At 43.1% G+C, this 12,073-nt stretch overlaps 1 protein-coding gene and 1 long non-coding RNA gene across 3 annotated transcripts in view; one reads left to right on the forward strand and one right to left on the reverse strand.

Annotated features, from left to right (window-relative positions):
• The window catches only part of ROR1 (receptor tyrosine kinase like orphan receptor 1), a 376,952-nt gene that overhangs the window by 265,603 nt on the left and 99,276 nt on the right, over positions 1 to 12,073 (forward strand). The gene's annotated exons all lie outside the window — the stretch shown is intronic.
• LOC118500643 lies at positions 1,290 to 10,745 on the reverse strand. Of its 2 annotated transcripts, none has more exons than XR_004903221.1 (3): positions 9,459 to 10,745; positions 5,046 to 5,165; positions 1,290 to 2,117 (listed from the first exon to the last, which is right to left on the reverse strand). It is a non-coding gene; the product is annotated as an uncharacterized LOC118500643 (long non-coding RNA). The 2 variants fall into 2 exon arrangements; XR_004903220.1 differs by lacking the exon at positions 1,290 to 2,117 and adding an exon at positions 3,001 to 3,062.

Consider the following 12,073-nt stretch of genomic DNA (forward strand, 5'->3'; position numbering starts at 1 on the left):
TGAAATATTATGAATAAACTTGACTGTACTAAAGGGTAGCTAAGCTCAATAGGTCAGTTCTTTGCATAAATGACATAATTCGCATTTGATTTTTTCAACCTAGTATTCAGGTTTCTTCTCTCTTTGGTCTCTGGTCTTTGGTGTTTGTAATCAGTGTCAGTGTTGACAATTTCTCATTGCATCTCTCTGTCTCTCAAACTTACACACAAACACACGCACGCACACACACACACACACTCAGAGCCCAAGTCAATGAGCAAAAGGATGAAAGGGAAGAAATTCCCAAGAGAGATGGTAAAAAGAGACAAGAATAAGACCTCTTATATTTGTATGACTGTTTATAATTTTCAGAACATTTTTTCCTTATATCTTTTAATCTTAGAGACATCTAATAGCTTTAAGAAAATAGCTCAGTCTTTTACTCCCCTGTCTAGAAAAAAATAGAATATTTAATAAATTATTATGTCTGCGCTCTTTCTTATAACATATTGTTTTTAATTGTGTAGAAGGTGCTCTGGGTCTAGACCTCAATATCTATGAACTCTTGGAGGCTAAACACAAGGACAGAAGACTTCTAGAAATTTGCTTCTTGAGACACTAAGGATAGAATCTGTAATTGTAATACACACTTACTAAGGGCTGTTCTTTGTCATGCATCATGGTGCTGTCTTCTAAGTCTCCACTCAATTCTGTACCATTAACATGCCGTCATTTTAAATGTAAAAACTCATCTATACTGACTTTTTTAAACTAGAAAAATGAATTAACTATTATAATGAAAATAATAGCAACAGGTGGAAAGAGGTAGGATCAGCTGTGATTCACACAGGTTTCAACCATAACTCATACTGTCTGCTTTAAATACTCAAATAAGAGCCTTACAGTGTTACATGGTATATAGAAAAAAATCGTTTGAACTGAGTCCGTCTGTTTGCACCTTCCAGACTAGTGATGTGTTAATATTTCATATTGGAAACAGTGCGCTCTCTTGGCACATGCAGTATAATAAGAGAATAAAATCTTAGGCGATGCCCCAGTTAAAGTAAAATGTAGTCCTCCCAAAGCAATAAAGTTGTGTTTAGCAGAAAAAAAACATATTTTACACCACTTCAGTTTTTAATTTACATTTATTAAAGTTAAGTAAAATTTAAAATTCATTGTATTAACTGCACTAGCCACATTTTTAAATATGTTTTATTGATGATGCTATTACAGGTGTCCCAATTTTCCCCCTTTGCACCCCTCCTCCCAATAACCCCCTCCCTCCAGCAGTCCCCCTTAGTTCATTGAGTCCATGGGTTGTGCATGTTAGTTCTTTAACTGTCTATACCTATACATGTTATGTGGTTACCACATTGAACAGCACACCTTTAGACTCTAGCTAGATCCTAAACTCAGAAGCAGCCTCAGTCTTGTCCATCTCGTCCATTCTTTATTCCCACAGCCTTGCAGAGCCTGGTGCACAGTAGGAGTTGAGTGACACTTTGTCCCATTAAAATGAAATGAGGGGTTTAGCATAGCAACTGGTACTAGTAGGCCTCCATTGAAGAACTGATTGAATGAATGATATGCCATTTGCTCGCTCACTCACCAGTGCCCTGAGCTTTGGGCAGCCACCGCCCTTCAGTGTGCCCACTCTTCATTGGTGACTCAGAAAGGCAGGGGACATCCACCTTGTGACAGCATTCCAGACAGTCCTGAGAGCTCCTCCTACTAGTGTCCAGCCCATCTCACTGAATTCAGGAAAACAATTGAGAAGTCAGGGTCTCTAACCCTGAAAAAGTACTCTGATGGTAAGAGCACAGGGAGATTTGATGTTTGGGGGGTGAAATGAGAAGCACACTGTTAAACTGGGAACCTAGATGAGGCCTCGGCTTTGAGGTTGGAAAGACGTGTGAGACATCTCCTAGTGCAGAGCACCACTCTTAGCCCCCAACCACATGCCCCCTCGGTTCTGTTTCAGAGGGACTTTCCTTGGCTAAAACACTACAGAGCTCATAGCTTCTCTAGAATGGCATTTTGAATCAGTTTAGGGCTAAAAATAAAACTACAAAAAACCAGATGGGCAGATGTCAAAGCAGCATATAGCAGGTGCCATTTCCTCTTGGGTGATCATCCTGATTAAAGATAAAGGGTAAAATGCAAAGAGTAACTCCACAAAGTTGCGAAGTAAAATGTTATTCTTTTAGATTAGGGCTCCTTTTGAAACGGTCCCCCTGGCAGCAGGCGGATCCTGCAGAGAGTCAGGGCAATGGGAAGAGGTGGTGCAGCAAAGCGGCTGGGAGACCAGGGATTTGAGTGGGTCCCTGGCTCCACCTGCAAATGGCTGTGGGCACCTGGCTCCCTGGGACATCTTCCTCACTTTTGCTGCCTTTTTTTATTGTGGCAAAATATATACAACATAAAATTTACAACTTTAACCGTTTTAAGTACACATTCACAATGCCCTGCATCTATCACTGTTGTCTAATTGCAGACCATTTTCATCACCCTAAGAGGAAACCCATACCCAGTAAGCAGCCGCCCCCATCTCCCCTGACCCCGACTCCGACTCCCAGCCCCTGGCATCCACTAATCTGCTTTCTGTCTCTGTGGGTTTGTCTCTTTTGGACATTTTATGCAAATGGAATCATGCAGTATGTGGCCATTTGTGTCTGGCTTTTTTCATTTAGCATAATGTTTTGGGGGTCCATCCAAAACATTATGGGATACAGGCTAGGAGGTTGTAGCCTGTATCTTCCTTGTTTTTTGATGACCTGGAGAGACTTCCTAGCATTGTAACAAAAGGCCTGGCACAGGAGCCATGCAGACCTATGAATTTGAATTCCAGGCTTCTTTGAGTTTCAGTTTCTTGAGCAACCAAATGAGAATGTTCTGAGATGTACACCTCAGGAGTCCTTGGGAGAGTTCATTTGCTAATGATGAACTATTCATTTAGTTCATCATTAGCAAATTAATTTAGCAAATATTAATTGAATAACTACTGTGTGCCAGGCCACAGCTTTTGGGAAGATGTGGGTGAACAGCACCAGACAAGTTCTTTGTCCTTGTGGCACTTGGTTCTGGTGGGAGAAATAGATGATAAGCACAGAAACAAATAAGTCTAATAGGAAGAAGACTGAGCGATGTGTAATTGTCTGGCAATAGGAAAGGACTGCTTATAACAGCCTGGTGAACAGCAGTTTCCTCGGAAGGAGTTGACATTTGAGCTGACATTTGAGGAACGGAATGAGACAGCCAGTGAAGAGCTGGGGGAAGAGGCTATTGTAGGCAAAAGAACAGTAAGTTCTCCTGCCCTGAGCGGATAAGGGTTTGGCACAATCATGGAATGGAAGGAAGGCTGATGTGGCTGAGACTGGGTGAGTGAGGGCTGGAAGAAACAATGTGAGGTTGGAAAGGCAAGCAGGGCCCAAATCTTGCAGCAGTGTGTGGACATGGGAGTGTTTCGGCAAAAGGAGGGATGTATTCTAACTTACGGTCAGAAGGGCACCCTGGCAGCTGAGAAGAAGCTGGGGAGGGTATGAGCAGAAGCTGGAAGACTAGTGAGGAGGTGTTTGTATCTGTTAGTGTGTGAAAAATAGGTGGTTTGGTGACTTGGGCTTGGATGGCAGTAAGTTGTAAAGAAGTAAGAAGAGCTGAGATGTCCTGGGGAGGAGGCAAGTGTGCAGGATTAATCACTGGAAGTAAACACAATAAATGACATCAAATTAAAAATGTATGTAAAATGTCTAACAGCCTAGGACAGAGGTGGCATTTAACTCATGTCCCACTGCTCACCCCCACCTATACATCCCCATGCACACATGCAGAAACCTTGGTGGCTCTTTAACAAAGCCTATTATGAGTCTCACCTCATCTGGATTTTGCTGTTGTTAGGAATGAGTGGGATCTGCATATGGATATATATGTCTGTGATTTTCACGGGGTAAAGACAGTACAAGCTACCCTTCTCTACTCAAGTGGGACACTTGGCCTCTTATAATAGCCTTGACCCTCAGCAGGCGATGGAGATGGAGTATTGTGTGATGAGCATTTGGCCCTGTGCTAGGAGAGGAGGCGCAAGCCAGTAAGAGAGGTATTCTCTCCTTTTTGAGCTGCTAGAGCCCAGCCTGAAGGGGATTCCCTTCCTCCGCTCTCCATTTGTGCTTCCTGAGTTTACACTGTGTTATGGTCGATGGTTAATTCCCTGAGCAGGACCGCTCAAATTCATGTCCGCTACCCCCAGTGCAAGAGGGCACTTGATTAATATCTAAACAATCAGTGAGTACATAACAGAACACACCAGTGCTGCCTGGCTTGGAACAGAGAATCTTCTGCGGTTACGGAATAACCTGTGAGATTTCCTCTTCTGTGGTCAAAATAGCATCTATTCACAGGATTGTGAGGATTAGGAGTGATAATGTGTGTGATTTATTTAGCACCATGCCTGGCACATAAGAAGCCCTCAATGGACATTTTCTACTTGTCCTATTATTAGGGGTCTGCTTTCTGTGGGTTCTTCTTTTGGAGTTGTTGTGGATAAATGGCCCATGGAGACTCCTTTCGGGGCCCTGGATTATGAGGAGAATATGGGCCAATCTCCAGGAAAGAAGGGCCCTCGTCCCCAAAAAGCCCTCCAGTTCTCACAGTCACTGGGGACTTGAAAGTGGAGTTAATAAAGTGCCTTAGGTTTACTGCCAGGTCCTTTACGGGCTGATTTTCTGCGTATTGTATACCAGATGAGACATAAGGGATTGCAAATGCAAATGGAAAGTGGGATATTGTTAGCCAGGGCCAATATAAATATGTTTGTGGGAGAGAGCAGAACAAAGGCCTGAAGGTCTGATGTTGACAGAAACCGTGTTATTGTTTAATATATGACTTCATCCTAGTAAAAATGATAGTTCCCCCAGGCCTGCCAGGGAATGAGAGAGCTGGGTTCTCTGCACCTACACATGGCCGGAACCTCACAGGGGCTGGCAGCCTGCATGTGACCTTGACCCAGCCCCTGCCGTCGAACCCTCATGGTGTGTCTAAGTGGGGAGGTCTCAGTAAATGGTGCTCACCTTGAAGTTCGGAGCCCAGCTTTGCCAGGCACCAGCTTCAGCAAAGGTCTCCACAGGGAGATTCCATTCTCTGTTTTCCCTAAAGTAGATTCAGAAAACAACTGAATCCCCATAGAGTAGCTGTGATGAATAAACAGGATAAATAAGATAGACAAGATTTAAAAGAAATGCTAAGGTAAAGAGAGCCTTTGGTAGCTGCACTAGTCTCACCTGCCTGTGTGTGCCTTTCTTCCCCCAACACAGAAAACACTGCACTCCCCCACTCCATCTCCAGCCTCTCGCCTCCTCACCCTGTCCTCACTTGGCTTAGCTAACCTCCTGTATGTAAAGCAGTTTATTTCATTAGGCCCTTTCCATGGTGCGTAAAGGTTGCTGAGCTAAGAAAGTAGAAGGCCAGGAAAGCCTAAGAAAACACTAGCCACTTGACATCCTTATTCTTGCCCAGCCAGCCAAAAGATCCCAGCTGCTCCTCTGCCTGCCCCTCCCCCCACCTTCCCCATTAGTTTACCCGTTTCTTCCATCATAATAATAAGCGGAAAGAAGGAAACACCAGGCTTTCATGGCACAGGCGGAACCTCCATGAGCACCGAGTGGAAATTCTAAAGCAGGAAGCTAAAGCATTTATTCAACGTCATAAACACTGGGACCCAGGAACTAGACTTGGTGAAGCTTTCCAGTTTGCCACTCTCCTCCCATTTTCTTCCCCTGAAAGTTTCCACTGGAAATTCCCCAGCTTTGGTTTGAATGCTTGGCTCTGTAATCTTGGAGACATTCAGCATATACCCCACAATTAAGACTTTGCAACTCCACGCAGTGTTTCTTAAGAGAAAGTTGGATGCAATTAGATCATTTGAAGATGCATTAGCCTGCCGTCTGCACAATATTAAGAAAAATCACGTTGGCAAATGACGGGGCCTCTTTGAAGAGCTCTGAAGGAAAGCCACTAATGAGCTCTACGCTGGGTTTCCCCCTGTTCCCAAAGGGTTAACACAATTTGTGGGAAAGGAAAAAAATTCCCTGTGGTATTAAAATGCTGTCTCAGAGATTTGTAAGCTCTCCTTTGTAGCTCTGCCCCCAGGCCTGGCTCACTTCTGTTGAGATCAGGTTAATAAGAGTTCTGTTGCTGCCTGGCAGTTCCTAATGGGGTTTCAAGTCTGGTGCCTGACCAGTGAAGAACAGTTATTATCGTTGTTATTATCATTATTGTTAAAGTGCTGAGGAATTTGATTCAATAAGGTAAGGGACATCTGTTGTTCTTGCTTGCCCAGTGTCCATCCATCCTTCTTTTGACAAGAGCAGCTTGCTTCTCCTTTGGGAAAAACTGCCTCTCGTCCACTCGCAGGCCCGGTGGAGCTGGCCCTATGACCAAATTGGAGTGACCACACCACCAAGCGGCTGTGCAGTGGCTATCTTTGAGGAGCTAACCCTGCTCCAAGCCACTGGAATTGTCAGTTACATAACCTATAAACACTTTTTTTTCTCTACTCCCCCCAACCCTTGTGTTTGTTTGTTTCAGCTTCTGCCAGGTGGAGTTAGGTTTTCTGTCATCTGCAACTAAGAGTCCTGATTAATACAAAACTAAAGGAACATACTGACTGTATGAGGCACTCTGAAGGGATAAAAAAGAAACACAGAAAAAATCGTCTTACTCTTAGGAACCACAAACCTTAGAAAATCAAGTCTTGGGTACATTAACTATTTAAAAGATTAAACAATGTGGAATATAATTAAATGAGAGAGAAAATAGGCTCTGTGGGAAGTCCAGAGAGAAAGAAACTGACGTGAGTGGTGGGGCTTCCTGGTAGAGGCTAAACTTGACCTGGGTCCTAAAGGATGGGGAGGCTTAGGTGAGGCCCACAGGTGGCGTGCTCGGCACAAGGCACTGGGAGAACGGGGTTCAAAGGGAGATCTGCTGTGAATAAGAAGTGGGGGGTGGGTTTTGACACACAGGGCAGAAGCCATATGTCACAGGTTAGTTAGGGAGTGCTCAGTAGAGTCCCCAGGCGCGGTGCTCAGTCAGCACCTGGCGAGCCTCCCCTCATGAATCCTCCCAATAGCCAGGGCTTAAAACACAGTTGCTGAATCTGATGTGGGGTGATGTTTTCATTCCTGTGCTTAATCCAACAATAGACCTTATTAGAACTCAAATTCACTGTCCGATGAGATCTGAGTGTATTACCAGAACATTCCCGGGAAGTAGAGATTATGAGTTCTGATTTCTTAATACACATCTTTAATTTTTTTAATTTAATATAGTTATACTACAGAACTTTCAGCGAGTAGATTAAAAGAAAAAAAATGCAGACACAACCCCACCACTTACCACACAGCCACAATATCCTAAGGAAGAGTAAGGGTGAGAGTGTCTGCTCTCACGGGTCACCCACAAGTGTGAACTTCAACAGGCTAGTTGCTTTGACCTCCATCAGCCCCCGTTCTCTCATCCACTGCCATGGGATGTTGATAGAGGCTTCTTCATAGAGTTTTTGGTAAGGATTAAATGAGATAATTCACACTTTATAGAGCACCTGGCACATATACACACTGATAAATGTTATTAGTGCCTTTCAGTCATGTCCCCTGTACCTCTTCCACAGCATTGCAACAAATGTGCAGACACAAAGGCTTTCATCTTTTTTCACTTAATATCGTACCTTCGATGTTTTCCATTTAATCACATAATCTCCCTATCTCTCATTACTGATGTATATATCCTCCTAACAAAATCACTGTAGTTTATCAACTAGTCCTCCCCCCATCCCACCTTCTAACATTTATGAGTAATGCTGTACTTTCCACCTTGATACATGAAATGTATGGTTCTTTCTAAGAGTTCTAGCCTCTGTGAACTCTTTCTTGGAGCTCAGACTGTGATTCTGCCCACACCTTTGCAGACAGTAGGGAGGATGAGTGACACCCAAATTAGCAAAGACCTTTGACAAATTGTGGATTATGCTGGCTTGATGGAATGCCACAGGAAGAGATAATTGTCGTTATTTTTGCATCAGTGAATTCCCTCTGGTGTGATCACCTGTGCCTCATCCTTCAGGTGGTTTTATCGTGAGTCTGTCAGCTCGGTCTCCCTGCCTTCTTGCTGAGAGAGCAGGGGGACTCCCAGTACCTTTTAGCTGGAAGTTATTCCCGGATTTCCTGAATCTTATTTCTTGGGGTAGGATGGATTCTGCAGAACAATTTGGGGCTGTCTTCCTGTTGCAAATCAAAGCCTGGGCCTCTTATTTGGGACTTTAGAGCAAGGGTTTCCCAAGTACTTTGAAATTGGACCCTCCTGCACACACCTGGAGTTACCAGTAAGCCTGGCCAGCAGATCCCTTGGCTGAGGGACACACAAAGCTAAGGGCAAAGGTGAGCTTTTCATTTCTTTCCCAGGCCCCAAAATTCCTTTGAAATCTTTGTTATCTGCACCATCAGGGATCATGCAAACAGCTTGAGGAAATCCTAAAATTGTGTTTGCTCCAGATAAGCATTTGGGTTAAAGGAAAGATCTTTGCATGCCTTCCTGATGGATAGAATCTTGTCTCTGTTTTGAAAAGGCCACGAGGCACAGAAACAGGCATTTAGCATTTATACTGTGCATTGAGAAATAGTTTCTGAAGGCAGAATAGCAAAGAAAAATACCCAAAACAGTGTCACTATCCTGGAAATCTCAGAGCCCATTATCTATTTTTCAAAGGTCCTACTGGCAACTATATATTCTTATTTTTTTCTAAATAGCATAGGACATCTAAAGTCCCAAATTTACTTGTTTGCATGAATTAGAACTTTAATTGACAGCAGCATTTTAATATTTTTATGTTATCTTAATAAATTTTGGTTCATTTTTCATGTTACAAAATATTCATTATTTTAATAGCAATAAGGGGGACAGTTGCTCTTTTACTTAATTAGCTATTAGTTAATTCAGATCATTTTAAAAGCTATATGACCTTGGAAAACTTGATTAACTACTAATAAGGTCATTTATAAGTTGTGTGGTCCTGAAGAAGTAACTTAAACTACTAGGAGTTCAGTTTCCTTATTTACAAAATAGAGATAACATACTCTCCTCATAGGGTTATTATAAGGAATAATGGACACAATATACAAAGGAGTGACACATAGAGTTCAATATATAAATCTTTTTTTCATAAGATCTGCCAATTTATATATTAGACAAAATATTTCAAGCCCAAGTCCTTGGAGACAAAGAGATATAAAATTTTTAAAGGGTTCTTGGGGGAAAGGGTGGAAGCCAGCCATTTGGCTTTGATTAATGTCAGTTTACTTAAAAAACAAACAAACAAACAATTATCAATACTGTCATCAAAATGAAATGTCCACTAAAATTTATCTCCATTTCGTAGCTACCAAGCAACATTTTTTTGAGTGCTTTCACACCTGGCATAACATACATACCTTTCCTCTCTGTCCCTCCGCTGCTGACATTACCCCAGTTCCTAAAGGCAGAGGTGTAGCCGTGCTGTGTCTGGGGCAAAAAGAAGCTGACAGGCAAGTCCCCTGATCCTTGCCCAAGGGCCTGCTTTGTGAGTAGTGGCATAAATGCTCCTTTTGTTCGGTTTCAGTGCTGGCCCACAGCTGAACCCAGAGAGGCTGGCTGCTCAAGGCCACCCTGGCCCACCAAGGACAGCCGTGCCAGCCTGAGCCAAGAGATCACTAGGCCCCCATGATCCAGCACGGTCATTCTCCCCACTGGGGAGCCAGTGTCAGGGAGTGTTGATTCCCACTTTGGCATTCTAACCTGTTCCAAATTTCATGGAGGTAAATTGGAGGTTTGAAATGTGATATCACTGCTGAAAGGCCAGAACCATCTGCAGAGAACTGGTATATTTCTGTGAATTATAATACATAATAATTGCCTTGTCCTCATGCAAGTGTATTGTCATTTACTCATTCATCAGATGTTAATTGAGTCCCTACTAGATGTCAAAGACATCTGGATGTCTTTGTTAAAGACATATGGCTGGAAAGGCATTTCTGCCTTTAGAATCTGGTGGATTGGTAAAGTTCTCACCTGCTTTGACAGGTATAGCATGATGTCCTGGAGACAATAGTGAACATTTAGAGATAAAAAAAACAGCCTGTCTAAGGGGCTAATAATAATATCTACAATTTATCAAGCATTACTCTGTCCATCACTATGTTAAGTATTTAGTGTGTATATTATCTCATTTAAGTCTTAAAATACTTATAAGACATTATGTGATTGTTTGATTAACTTCCTACCTCCCCAAAGAAGGCTATGCAGTGGAGATTGAATAGAAAAGAGGTTTTTTTTTTTTTTTTAGAAAAGAATAGGCATTTTCCAACTGCACAGGGGTGGGGTAGGGAATCAGTTTAGGAACTGTAAACAAATGGTCCCTTGGGAAACCTGCAGACCCTGTGGTGTGCTGGACTAAAGGGAGTGTATAGGGAGGATCCTGGTGTGAGAAAAATTAAACGTGATACGCTTTCAAATGTGGATGACACTTAGAATAACTAAGATGTGGAGGCAGGAGACTCAGTACTCTAGGGCTCTAGTTAGAAAAGGGGTGTCTGTGTTTTGGGGTTGGTTTTAAGAGGGGAAGCCCACACATGTGGGAGGACTGTGAGAAGGGAACAGTGAGAGAGAGAAGCTAAAGCCACAGGACAGAAAGCATGGTTGGTGGAGACAGGACTTCACCCTCCTCAGACTGGAGGAAAGACAAGAGGAGACCTAAAAGGAATAGGTGAGTGTGAAAAAGGGAAGGATGTGATCTTGAGAGCTGTCCCTGCCTGACGCCTCTTCTTCTGTGAAGCTAAAGGTAAGTCTTATGAGGAGAATGAAAGGTAAAGGAGTGTTTTAAGGTCCTCGATGAAAGGGGTGAGGTTTGGGACCCATGCTCAGTGCACTTGTTAGGTGCTTGATGAAATCCCTCTGGATTCTAAGGAAGGACAGTGTGTTCAAAGGATGAAGAAGAGAGTGACTCATGGGGACAACAGTGATGGCATGTGAAAAACAGTTGAGTGTGATGAAAATGGTGGATTGGAGTGGAGAAGAGATGAGGAAGGGAAGACTTAATAGGTAACTTTGGGATCTACCTTCAGACATCTAAATTAGAGGGTGGGCTTATTACATGTTGTTCTAGGGGACAGAACCAGGCCCAACAGCAGTCATTGCTAGAAGGCAGATTCTTCCCCCAGACCAAAAACTTGTAAGTAAGTAGTGCTTGTCCAACAGTGGAATGATCTGTCTTATGAAGGGTTTCAATCATTTGTCAAGGATTTTGTGCTGGACATTTCGTAAACTTAATTAGATGGCTTCTAAGATTCCTGTTAATACTAAGACTATACGGATACGTAACATGTAGAGCATCACAACAGAGGAAAGCCGGTCTGGGCATTGTCTCAGGTCGTCCTGCTTTCTGAGCACAGGAGCCCTGACTCTGATGCTCAGTAGGATTATGCAGATCAATGACTGTAGAAACAATTTGGGATTTTTGTTAATTCTGGGAGGATTTTTGTTAAGTTTGGCAGAAGCCATGCTCGAGCGTGAGGACTATATGCAGGATATCACCTAGTTAGCAAGCATGGTGTGTATATGATACCTAGGCTCACTACAGAGAGGGTTTCCTTCTATTTCATGCTCATTCCATTCATGACCGACCTGGAGAAGACCATGAGATGGGGTGACTAAAGGAGGACCTTCTGTTCTTACCTGATTTGGAGTCCTCTTCTCACAAGATGTTTTGTACATCTTTCACATTGAATAACTTTCTTTTCACTTGCCCCCTGCATTGGGATTGGCTGTTTTCTTTTTGGGGAACTATTAATCTATTATAGTGGTTCTCAACTGGGGTGATTTTGACCCTCAGAGGACATTTGACAATGTCTGGAGACTGTTTTGGTTGTTTGTCACTGGAGAGGGGCACTGCTGGCATCTGGTGGGTAAAGGGCAGGATGCCACTGAACCACTATAGTGCGCAGGACGACCCCCCAGAATGAAGAATTATCCAGCTGAAAATGTCAGTAGTGTTGATGTTGAGAAGTTCTGG

The sequence above is a fragment of the Phyllostomus discolor genome, chromosome 5 (assembly GCF_004126475.2).
Source record: "Phyllostomus discolor isolate MPI-MPIP mPhyDis1 chromosome 5, mPhyDis1.pri.v3, whole genome shotgun sequence".
Lineage (NCBI taxonomy): Eukaryota > Metazoa > Chordata > Mammalia > Chiroptera > Phyllostomidae > Phyllostomus > Phyllostomus discolor.